This window comes from Macrosteles quadrilineatus, unplaced genomic scaffold (genome assembly GCF_028750875.1).
Source record: "Macrosteles quadrilineatus isolate MER2022 unplaced genomic scaffold, UCM_ALF_1.0 Scaffold_6__1_contigs__length_79288215, whole genome shotgun sequence".
Taxonomy (NCBI): Eukaryota; Metazoa; Arthropoda; class Insecta; order Hemiptera; family Cicadellidae; genus Macrosteles; species Macrosteles quadrilineatus.
The window spans coordinates 58,564,306-58,577,785 of NW_026542599.1; positions in this window are offsets into that span (position 1 = coordinate 58,564,306).

The following is a 13,480-nucleotide window of genomic DNA, read 5'->3' on the forward strand; positions in this document are numbered from 1 at the left end:
AGACTTTAATATTTTAATGAAATTTGTTGTTTTTCAATACTAATATGTTAAATTTTTGCCTCTTTTAGGCCAATTTCTAACATTTTCATATTTTTCTAGAAAAAGTATATAATATTGATGAAATTTTCATGAATATGTCTATATTTTCCATAAAATTGAGTACAAAACAAAATGTTTTTAAAAACAAGTAAAATTTTAAAATTTAATGAGTAGTTTTTATACAAATTTAACTAAAACAGTTTCTTTATCTTTGAATGTTTTAATTTCAGTAATAATTAAGTTTAAATCTTTTTTATTTAATTCTTTAATTGTTTTTTCATCAAATATATTAATAAATCTATGAGGCAAATGAACTTTACATTTTTCTAATTCAACAATAACTGTTGGTCCATATTTATCTTTAACTTTTTCAAATTTTTCTATTTTATATTTTGTATTCAATTCTAAACTTTTTATTGGTTTATATTCTTTGAATTTACATTCTCCAATATTATTAATCTCTTCTAGTAGATCCATTTATTACAAAAATAATTATAGAAATTTTAAACAGTTAATAATTGAAATATATGAAAAGAATTTTAAATATCACACAACAGTTTGTTAGAACTGTTGTGTGATATTTAAAATTCTATTTTTTTAAATAATATCTGATGTATCACTTATGTTATCAGAAAAACCATTATGTTAATTTATTATGCATGGATCATTTAAAGTTGATAGATGTTTTAAGAATTTTAAAAAAATATCATCAAATTCTGGTTTTATATAAAAATTCAATTCTAAAAGTTTAAAAATCATTGGTAATAGTTTTTTAAATGATATATTTCTTTTTGTAAAACTGAAATATGCATTAAAAATTACTGTAATATTTCTTTTATCTTCAAAATTTAATTCAAAATCAATATTGAATATTTTGTTTAAGAATTGATAGTAAAATATCCAGTTTGTATAATTTCTTTGTTTTAAGAATAATTTTATATTTTTAGGTGTTATTTCAAAACTATTGTCTAAAATACATAATGTATAGATTTCATTGATTAATTGTTGTGTACGATATGGTTGAAAATGATTAAATTCTCTTAAAATATTTATAAGATGTTTGTTCTTATTCTTTCGTCTATTAATCTTTTTTTCAGAAATAATTCTTTTACATATATTACATCCTATACAATTTTCAATAATTGTAAAGTTATTAAAATTATGACATCTATAACATACATACATTTATATATAAAATTTTTATATCTAAATGGAAGAACTTATTCAGTGTCATAAATGTAAGAAGAAAACTAAAAATATTAATCCAGAAATTGTTGAAATGAAGAATGGTTTGTTTAGAATTGCTACCAAGTGTTCAATATGTAAAACAAATAAAAGTAAAATAATTAAAAAAGAAATTAAACCAATAATAAAAAAGGAATTAAATAAAAAAGATCAAATAATTGAAGCTAAAGAAATTCATGCTCCAATAAGAAAAAAATTTCCAAAAAGAAAGATAGTTACATTAGGTATTGATGATTTATGGGCAGCTGATTTGATCATTATGAAAAGTTGTGAAAAAGAAAATGATGGTTATAAATATATGTTGAATGTTATTGATACATTTTCTAAATATGTTTGGTCAAAACCTTTAAAGAAAAAAGATGCAAAATGCGTATCTATAGCATTTGAACAAATTATAAAAGATGCAATAAAAATTGGTCATAAATCACCAAACTTATTACATACAGATAAAGGACTAGAATTTATAAATAAAGAATTTAATGGAGTTTTAAAAAAGTATAATATTAAATTGTATCATACAGAAAATGAAGAAAAATCAAGTATTATTGAAAGATATAACAGGACTCAAAATGAAAAAATGAAAGTTCTATTTGAAATTAATAAAAATTTTAGATGGATTGATATTCTTCAAAAAATAGTTAAAGAATATAATAATTCATATCATTCAACAATTAAAATGAAACCAATTGATGTAAATAAAGAAAATGAAAATGATTTATTAGATACAGTTTTTAAATATATCCCACCAAAAATAATTACAAAATCTAAATTTAAAATAAATGATAGAGTTAGAATAGGAAACAAAAAATCAACTTTTTCAAATAAATATAAAAACAATTGGTCAAGAGAAATATTTGCTGTTTCTAGAATTAATAATACAAATCCTGTTACATATAGTATTAAAGACTTGAATGATGAAGATATAATTGGTAGTTTTTATGATTATGAATTGAAGAAAACTAATTTGTAAAATTTTATACTATATAAATGGAGAAAAAATGTATAAGGTGTAATTTATATAAAGATGTATCTGAATTTTCAAAAATGAAATCAGCAAAAGATGGTTTATATTATTATTGTAAAGAATGTTATAAAAGTTATAAAAAGGAATTATTTGATAATATTAAAGTAATTGAAATAAATCAAAAAGAGTGTTTGAATTGTAAAGAAATTAAAGACATATCAAATTTTCATAAAAATTACTATAGTAAAGATAAAAAGTTGGCAATTTGTATTGAATGTATTAGACATATGTTTTTAAAACCACAAATGTGTGAATGTGGAAGAAGTATTAAATGGGTCAATAACTATTCAAAACATTTAGAAACTAAAATTCATAAAGAAAATATAACAAATAAGATGAATTAATAAACTAGTTTATAAAAGTTTTATTGAAAACAAATACTCTAGAAAATATAAATTGACTAGTTGATTACTAATTTTATAAAAAAAATACTCTAGAAAAAATAAATTAATCATTAATTTGGGTATATTACTTATATTTTATAAAAACATATTTTCTAAGTAAAAATTATTTTTATTAAATAAAGGAATTTTTTCTCATCTAAATGGAAAGACGAAATGAAAATATATTATGTCCTTATTGTATTAAAAATATATATTCTAAAAACTATGCAAGACATTACAACTCAAAGAAACATTTAGAAAATAAAATAAAATATGAAAATGAAGTTAATAATTTAAAAATATGGTGTAAACAAAATTATATTAATGATTATAAAAACAAAAATCTAGATCAATTAAAAGAAATAAAAAAGTCATATGATCCAACAAACTATTCTTTATTTAAAGAAGAAAAATTAAAGGAAATTGCTAACAAACTATCTGTTAGAAACTATACAAATTTAGTAAGAAATGAACTGATTAAAAGACTAAATAAAATTAAACAAAATCCTAATAATTTAAAATATAGATCATTGAAATTTATTCAAGATTTAGCTGTTAAAAATAATATTAAAATTGTAAATAAAACTAGAAAGGAATTGACTGAATTATTGACTGATCATCTTAAAAATAAACCAATTCTAAAAGAAAATATAATAAATATTCAAGAAGCTTCTTCATTAAAAGGTTATTTTCAAGAATATATTCTAACAAATTCAAATGATGGTTTGGATATATCTGATTATTTAGAATCACAAAGAAGTGAAATTCAAAAATTAATTGAAAAACAAAAATTTAAAAATATAAAAGGACAATTAGCTTTAACATGTGAATATCAAAGAAAATTGGTTAGTGGTGAAAATCAAACCAGTACAATGTATTTTGCTCTTAGGAGTTCAGATATCTTAAATATTAATGAATTTATAAATGATCAGTTTAAAAAATTAATATTAAGAGAAAATTTGAATCAACCATCAAATGGTAGTGGTTGGTCATTAAGTAGATGTTTAGAATTAAATCTCAAATTGTATAAAGTTAATTCATTAAATGCTGGTTCATATATTGAACTACCAAATAAAATCAAAAACAAGAAGAGTTGTATAAATTTTAAAAATAAAGATGAATATTGCTTCATTTATGCAATTAGATGTGCGATTGATAAATATAAAAATAGAAAATTAGATCATCCAGATAGGGTTAAACAGTATCAGAGTTATATAAATGATGAAATTTTTAAAGGTTTTGATTATCCAATAACATTAAAAGACATAAAATTGTTTGAAAAAAGATCATTTGATCCTAAATATAACTATCCATCCATGTCAATTAATGTTTATAGAATTGATGAAGATGAAAAGATTGTTCCATTACAAATATCTGAAAATTATGATGCAAAATTAGACATTGATTTGTTGTATTATAAAGATGGTGACAACTCACATTACATATTAATAACTGATTTAAGTAAATTAGTTTCTAACCAAGTTTCAAAAGATGGTCATAAACTATATATTTGTAGACGATGTTTGACACATTTTTATAAAAATAGTGATTTGAATAATCATTTAATAATTTGTAAATCTCTTGAACCTTGTCGACCAATTATGCCATTTTCTGGTGAAACTGTTAAATTTGAAAATTATTATAAAAAACTTGAACATCCTTTTGTAATTTATATGGATTTTGAAAGCATTCTGAAAAAGATTAATACTTGTGAAAATAATCCAAATAACTCATATACAAATAAAATTCAGAAACATATACCTTATGGATTCACAATTTATTTAGTTTCTAGAGTGACTAATAAAATATATAAACCAATTTGTTATAGAGCAAAAACAGATGAAGAGTTGAAAAATGTACCAAATAAATTATTTGAATACTTAGATGAGATTTCAAAGTATATAGCTAAAAAATATAATTCGAAAAACAAAAAGCCTATGAGTTTAACTAAAAATGAAGAAATTGAATATCATAAAGCAAGTGTTTGTCATATTTGTGAAACTATTGGTTTTGATAATGACACAAGACGAAAGGTAAGAGATCACTGTCATTTAACAGGAAAATTTAGAGGTGCAGCACATTCAAGTTGTAATTTAAATCTAAAATTTCCACAAAATATACCTGTGTTTTGTCATAATAGTTCAAACTATGATACACATTTGTTTATTAAAGAATTAGCTAAAAAATATGGTAAAATTGATTTAATAGCAAATACTGATGAAAAATATATAAATTATTCAGTTAATTCAGGATATGGTTATGAATTTGAAGATGATAAACCTAGAAAATTTGTAAAATTCTCATTTGTAGATACGTTTAGATTTATGGCCTCATCAATTGATAAGTTAGCTAAAAATCTGAAAGAATTTAAACACTTGACTAAATTTATAAAAAACATTGATATAATTAAAAAAGATGATGAAACATTTGAAATATTATCTTCGAAAGGTATATTTCCTTATGAGTTTATAGATGATATTGAAAAATTAAATTATGATAAAATATTAGATAAAGCACAGTTTTATAGTTCTTTAACTGATGAAAATATTAGTGATGATGATTATAAATACTATCTAAAAGTTTGGAATAAATTAAAAGTTAAAACATTAGGAAATTATTCTGATTTGTACAATATTCAAGATGTGATGTTATTAGCTGATATATTTGAAAATTTTAGATCAGTTTGTTTAAAGAACTATCAATTAGATCCTGCACATTATTTAACATCACCATCATTAGCATGGGACTCTATGTTAAAATTAACAAAAATAGAATTAGAATTAATAAGTGATTATGATATGTATTTGATGATTGAAAAAGGTATAAGAGGTGGAATTTCTCAATGTGTTACAAGGTATTGTAAAGCAAATAACAAATATACCAAAAATTATGATCCTAATAAACCTGAAAATTACATGTTATATGTAGATGCAAACAATTTATATGGATGGGCCTTAAGTCAAAAACTACCATACAAAGATATTAAATGGATGAATCCAAATGTATATACAACTAATGAATGGAAAGAAACTATATTAGAATTAGATGAAAATGTTGATTATGGCTATATATTAGATGTTGATTTAGAATATCCAAAGGAATTACATGATAATCACAAGGATTTACCATTAGCTCCTGAACATTATAATAATAAGCTTTGTACTACATTATTTGATAAAAAAGACTATGTGGTTCATTCAAGAAACTTAAAATATTACCTAAAACAAGGTCTAGAATTAAAAAGAGTAAATCGAGTAATAGCATTTGATCAAGATAACTATATGGAAAAATATATAAAACTGAACACAAAATTAAGAGCTCAATCAAAATCAGACTTTGAAAAAGACTTCTTTAAGTTAATGAATAATTCTGTATTTGGTAAAACAATGGAAAATGTAAGGAATAGATGTAATATAAAATTAGGTGATGAAGAATATTCATTAAAACAAGCTAAAAAACCAAACTTTAAAACGTTTAGTATATTTGATAAAAATTGTATTGCTTCACATTTGATTAAAGAAAAAGTTAAATTTGATAAACCAATATATGTGGGATTTTCAGTTTTAGAATTATCAAAATTATTAATGTATGAATTTTACTATGATAAGCTAAAGAAATATGATCCAAATGCAAAATTATTATATATGGACACTGATAGTTATTTTGTGGAATTAAAGAAAGATCCTTATAAAATTATTAAAGAAAATATAAATGAGTTTGATACAAGTGATTATAAAAAAGATCATGAGTGTTACACTGAAAAAAATAAAAAAGTAATTGGTAAATTTAAAGATGAGCTAAATGGTGAAATACTAGAAGAATATTGTGGATTAAGATCAAAATTATATAGTTATGAATTTAACAATAAAAATCCTGTAAAATGTAAAGGTATCAAGAAAAGTGTTGTAAATAAGACAATTAATATGAGTGATTTTAAGAAATGCTTGTTTGATGATATAGAACAATATAGAACAATGACATGTATTAGAAGTTATAAACATGAATTGTATACTATTAGAATGAACAAATTAGCTTTGAGTAATAAGGATGATAAAAGATTTGTATGTGAAAATAGAATTGATACATTACCTTGGGGACATAAAAATATAATTTAAACATAAATAAATGGAAATAATAATCATACCAAAAGAATTAATAGACAGTGAATATGATCAAAAATTGTTTTTGTTTAAAACTAAATTATCAAATAAATATTTAATTTATCTTTTTAAATATAAAGGATATTATGTTTATCACAATGCCTTTAATTTTAATATAAAACCATTCTTATATAAAGTAATACAATATGTTAAAGAAAGTTTTAAGGAAAATGATCAAAATGTAATTAATTTAAGATTTTAAAATTAGTGAATATAAACCTGATTCATGAATTAATATATTTTTATTTTTAAATATAAAATTATTATTAAATAAATCAATAGTTGTCATTATTTATATAGAAAAAAATTTAAGTTAGAAATTTTGTTTTAATCTTAAATACACAATATTCTTAACATTTTTATTATTTATCAAATTTCCTTCATTATCTTGAATAGATATTACAATATTTTGAATTTTATTAATATTTTTTAAAGGAACATAGTCTATTTGATTTGGTTTTTCACTTATTTTTGAACCATATTTAACATTTGGATAAAAAGTATATAGAATTTCTGATTCTTTATGTAAATGCGAGTGATCATTATGATTTTCAAAGCTAGGTTCAACCAAATTACAATGGATTTCTAAAACATCAAAAGATCTTAATTTAGGTAACTTAATTCCTTTAATTAAAGTGTCTGGTTCAATCATTTCATCCTTTAAACCTAATAAATCAGTTATAATAGCTGTTACTATAATTTTAACAGGTGATTTTATCACAATAAGAGAACCCTCATTTTCTAATAAAAACTCATTTTCATCAAAATTATCTGCTTTCTTTTTAAATTCTTTTAAGCTATTTTTAAAGTTTTCTTTTATAGTTTCTAATGTGTGATATCCTTTGTTTAAATTAAAATATTGATTTATTTCTCTTTCACCATTCTTAATAGTAAAACCATATACATTTTTATAATCATTTGGTACATTTAATACAAAATTATCCGAATAAAATCCACAAAGACCAATACTATAATTTCCATCCAAATGAATTGGATGTTCTAATCTTAGTTCAATCTTTGAAGAATTGCCTGTAATTTTAAATAATTTCATCTTATTTAAATGGAAAATTTTTTAAAGGAAAAAAATAAGATAAAATTTGATACATATGATGAAAAAATCAAGAATAATCAACCAATTAGATTGTTAATAATAGGATCAAGTGGTTCTGGTAAAACAACATTACTATTAAATTTCATCTATAAAAGATTGATACCATACACAAATTTATATGTTTTTAGTAAATCACTAGAGCAGCCTGCATACATAAAATTACAACATAGATTTAAAAATATTGAAATGAACATTAACAAAAAAGTTGCAAATTTCTTTGGTTCATGTGAAGATATAATTTCATTAAATGATTGTAAACCAAATTCATTAATTGTTTTTGATGATTGTATTTTAGAAAATCAAGATAAAATAAAAGAGTATTTTGTAATGGGTAGACATAAAAACATATCATGTATTTATCTTTCACAATGTTATTCAAAAGTTGACATTAAATTAATAAGGAATAATTTAAATATGTTATGTATTTTTAAGCAAAATAATCATTATGTAAAACAAATTTTTGATCATTTTGTAGGTTCTGATATGTCATTTAATGAATTTAAGGATATTTGTAATGATTGTTGGAAAGAAAATTATGGATTTTTAACTATGAATTTGATATTAAAAACAAATGAAGGAAAATATATGAATAAGTTTTCTAATATAAAATTTTCTTCTAAATAAATGTGGTGTATGCTTGATTTAATTGTTGATAAAATATTTGTTATAATAATATTTGCCTTATCTTTAGTGTTTATTTTTCTTATTAAATTTACAGAAAATAAAAAATGATGTGTTTGTGTTTAATTTTAGATTTACTTATTATTTTTGTTTTATTTATATTAATCATTAGTGTAGTGTTGATTGTGCTTAATCGACATAGTTTATGTTTATGTTAACATGGTTTATGTTTGTGTTAACATCATTTATGTTTATGTTAACATATTTTTTCTTTTAATAAATGGATAACATAACTGTTGACAAAGCTAAAAAGTTAGATGAAATTGAAAAAAAATTAATAAAAGAATTTAAAAATCAGATTAAAATTGATGAAAATTATGAACAAATTAAACAAAAAGCATATGAACCAATAACATCTGCAATTGGTAAAGTAGAAAATAAAATTGGTGATGTTTTAAATGAAAATAAAAATTTAATGGATTTAGTACCTATTGTTAATCAATTTGCAAACATATCAATACCACAATCTGAAGAAGAATTTATGTTACCTTCAAGTACTCCATTTAGACCAATAAGAGAACAAATTATTGAAGAAGAATCAACATTTATAGATCCAAATATTGTTTCACCTCAAATATTAAATAAAATCATTGGTCCAATTGCACAAAAATATTTACCTAGAGCAAAAGATGATAAATTTGGTTTGTATTGGGATAAACATAAAAAATCATTTATGATTGGTGATAAAATAACAGTAATTGATAATGATGATTTACTTGTTGATGGTAAAACATATACTGGCACTCAAGGTTTATGGAGATTATTGACATATAAAGACAAACCAGATGATAATTTATATAGTCAAGATGATTTAAATAATTACTCAAAAATTTTATGGGAAACAGATTCAATTTATAAAAATAATGATCCAAGTACTAGAAAACCAAAATCAAGTAAAGGTAATAAATATATGAATTTGATTAAATTTATTTGGGATTCTAAAGGAAATATTGAAGGATCTGGTATAAGAAAATATTCAGAAAATAAAATTGAATACAGATATATTGATGATTTAAACAAATTAGAAAGTATAATCAATTATATATATGCTCAAGAAAAAGCTGGAAATAATAACTTTATCAATGAAAAAAGGGCTATTAAAGATTTTATTTCAAACAAATTAGATGAATTAATTGAAAAACCTGATGGTATAAAATATTTAAAAAGAATATTACCAACTATAACATCACCAATTATAGGTTCAGGATTATTAAATGATTTTATAAATAATTTACCATTTGAATTGCATGTACCTGGTTTTCAATATCTAGGACCTGGAACTAAGCTACAAAAAAGATTAAAAAGAGGTGATCCTGGAATAAATGATTTAGATAAAGCTGCTAAAGAACATGATATATTTTATAGAGATCATAAAGATACAGAATCTAGAAATGATATTGCTGATAAAATATTACAAGATAAAGCATGGGATATAGCAACATCTAGTGATCATGATATAGGTGAAAGATTAGTTGCTTTACCAACATCAGGTGCTATGTGGTTAAAAAGAAAATTTGGAATGGGATTAGAAATAGGATTAAAATTTTAACCTATATAAATGGAGAAAGTTAAGGTAAATTTAACTGATTATCAAAAATCTAAAATTAAATCTGCTTTTAATAAAAATAAAAATTTGACTATACAATTTGAAATAGATCAATTTAAAAATGGTAATGATGTATTATTATTAACTAAAAGACAATTGAATAAATTAGAAAAACATAAAAAATTAAATACTGGATTAAGACTTGAATTTTCTTATAATCAACTTAAACAAATAAAAGATGGTGGTTTATTAAATGAAATATTAAATGTTGCTGATTATATTCCTGGCATAAATAGTTTAACACCAAAAGTTAGAAGAGGAGCTAAAGTAGTAAAAGACAATGTTATTCCAAAATTTAGAGAATTTATAAATTGGTTAGATCAAGAATTAGCTAATGTAAAAGGATCTGGATTAGATGAAAAAACATTAAAATATGTTAAGAAAAAAATTTCAACCCATTGACTTTAGCTGATTTAGAAAAATTATGTCAAAATATTAAGAATTTTAGAGGTGTTTTTATGAGAGATATGCTTCCAAAAACTGTTAATAAATTTGAATGTGGTGTAGTCAATTTAGATTCTTTTTCTGGTAATGGAACTCATTGGATATGTTATTATAAAAAAGATAAAATTAAATATTACTTTGATTCTTATGGAAAAATTGTTAATAAACCTTTTAAGGAAATTGTTAAATATTTAGGAAAAGACAATATATTTTTTAATGATTCACAAATTCAAAATTATAATGATCCACCTATATGTGGTCATTTGTGTGTTTTTGTATTAAATGAGTTGAATAAAAATATAAGATTTGATAACATAATCAATAAATTAATTCTTAATAAATATGGATTCATTAAATATATTTGATCTATTTGGTAGACAGAAAAAAGATTTAATTGAAGTAAAAAATGATTATATTAATTCAAAATTAAATTCCATTTTTAATGATATTAATAAGGATTTAAAAAACCATATTAAGAAAACTAATAATTTGGTTAATGCTATTAGTCTATCCAAAAATTATTTAAGTATTAATTCTAGAAGGATTGTTAATGTAAAACCAAGCATTAACGACTATGATGTTGTCATAAAATCTGAGTTAAATGAAGTTTTAAATTCTATTATTAAGGTTGGTAATGATCATTCAAAAACTAAACAGGATTTAAATGAATTGGTTAATTCATTATTTAATCTAAAAATGTATGTTGAAGATTTAGAAAAACAACTTGAAGATAAACTTGCTGAAAAAATAAGATTAGTAACTGCTGGATTAGCACAAATATTAGAAGATAAACTTAATACAGAAAACCAAGAAGATCAATAATTTTTACTATATAAATGGAGTTTATTTACTGTCTTAAATGTAAACAAAAAACCAATTCTAAAGACATTCAAACAATAAAATTAAAAAATAAAAATATGGTTAAAGCAAAATGTTGTATATGTAATTCAAAGAAAAGTAGTTTTACAAAAATTTCCTCCTAATAAATGGCTCTATATAATTCATTTGATTATTTCATTATCAGAAACCAATTTCTATTAACCAATGAAGATTGGGATATTATTTCAGAAAAATATGAATTGAATGAAGATATGATCAGATTGTTTCAAAATAAACTAAATTGGGAAAAAATTGCACAATACCAAACATTAAGTATACAATTTATTGATGAGTTTATTAATTATCAACTTAATGCTTATATTAATTTGGTTTGTAAATATCAAAATTTAGATGAAGATTTTATTGATAAATATAAAAATGATTTGGATTGGGAAATAGTGTTACAATATCAAAATATATCAGCAAAATTCATCATAGATCATGCACTGAATATTGAACAGTTTAAAGAAAAAATGGATTATGACGAGATTGATTAAATTATTCCAAAAAGATTTATAAAACTATTCTTTATTACAAAAATTTTACTGGTTTTAAAAAACCTTTTTCTTTCCATATTTTTTTCATAAATTTCTCCTTAATAAATGGCTAATACTTATGAAATTGAAAGAGCTGAATATAAAAATTTTTATCCTTTATCTAAACTACATTTGAATGAACCAAACAAAAAAACTGAATTTAATATTGATTTTGGAGATGGTTTTTGTACATCTAAATTTCAATTTTATATTTCAGGAACACTAAAAAAATCTGATGATAGAGACTATGGTGCTACAGATAATGTAAAGTTGATTAATAATTTTGTACCATTCTTATTTTCAAAAATTGAAATTAGAAAACATAATAAATTAATTGAGGAAATCGAATATCCTGGACAATTAAGTACAATAAAAGGTACTGTTACTTATTCAAAAACAGAAGCAGTATCCAACATTTGTAATGGATTTCAATCAGATTTCAAAAAAACATTTGAAGCTGTGGGTAATCTATCACATTTTGGATTAGGTTTCTTTGAAAATGTTAATGTTCCAATATACAAAGGAGGATTCAATATATGTTTTGTTAGATCTGAAGATAATGATGCCATTTTTAGATGGAAAACTAAAAAAGTTGATGGAACTTTTGATGATACTACATTACCAAGTGCTGGAAAAATAATTATTGATGACTTTTTTATTAGAGTTCCAATAATTGAGTATAAAACTACAAGTAAAATTCAATATATTAATGAAATAACTAAAAAAGAAAAAATACTATTTCACTTTAATCATTGGCAATGTATTGAACAAAAGACAATAACTGGAAAAACAGTTAGTTTTGATATAACAAATATTTATCGAAACATCTATAATCCAAAATTTATAATAATTGGTTTTCAAAAAGGTAGAACTAATGATCAATTATATGACACTTCAAAATTTGATAGTATGTATATTAAAAATATTAGAGTAAAATTAAATGGTCACTATTATCCTGATGAATTAATAAATCTAGATATAAATAATGAAAAATTTAGAATTGTATATCAAATGTATCAAGATTATAAAAAGGTTTATTATAACAATAGTGAAATGTATTATGATCCAACAGAATTCATTGAAAATAGACCATTGTATGTGATTGATACTACAAAAACTACTGTAAATATTTCAGGATCGAAAAATGATATAATAATAAATATGGATTTTGATTATGATATAACTGTTGCTAGTAAAACTAATTGCTATGTAGTTGTTGTGTCTGAAAGATTATTAGAGTATAATGTAATTAAAAATGATATAACTGAAATCAAATAAAATTATTATAAAACCACCATTTATTTACTACTTTTTGACATATTTTTCAAAATATTATTATATTTTATGAATAATGAGACTACTATTGTTAATT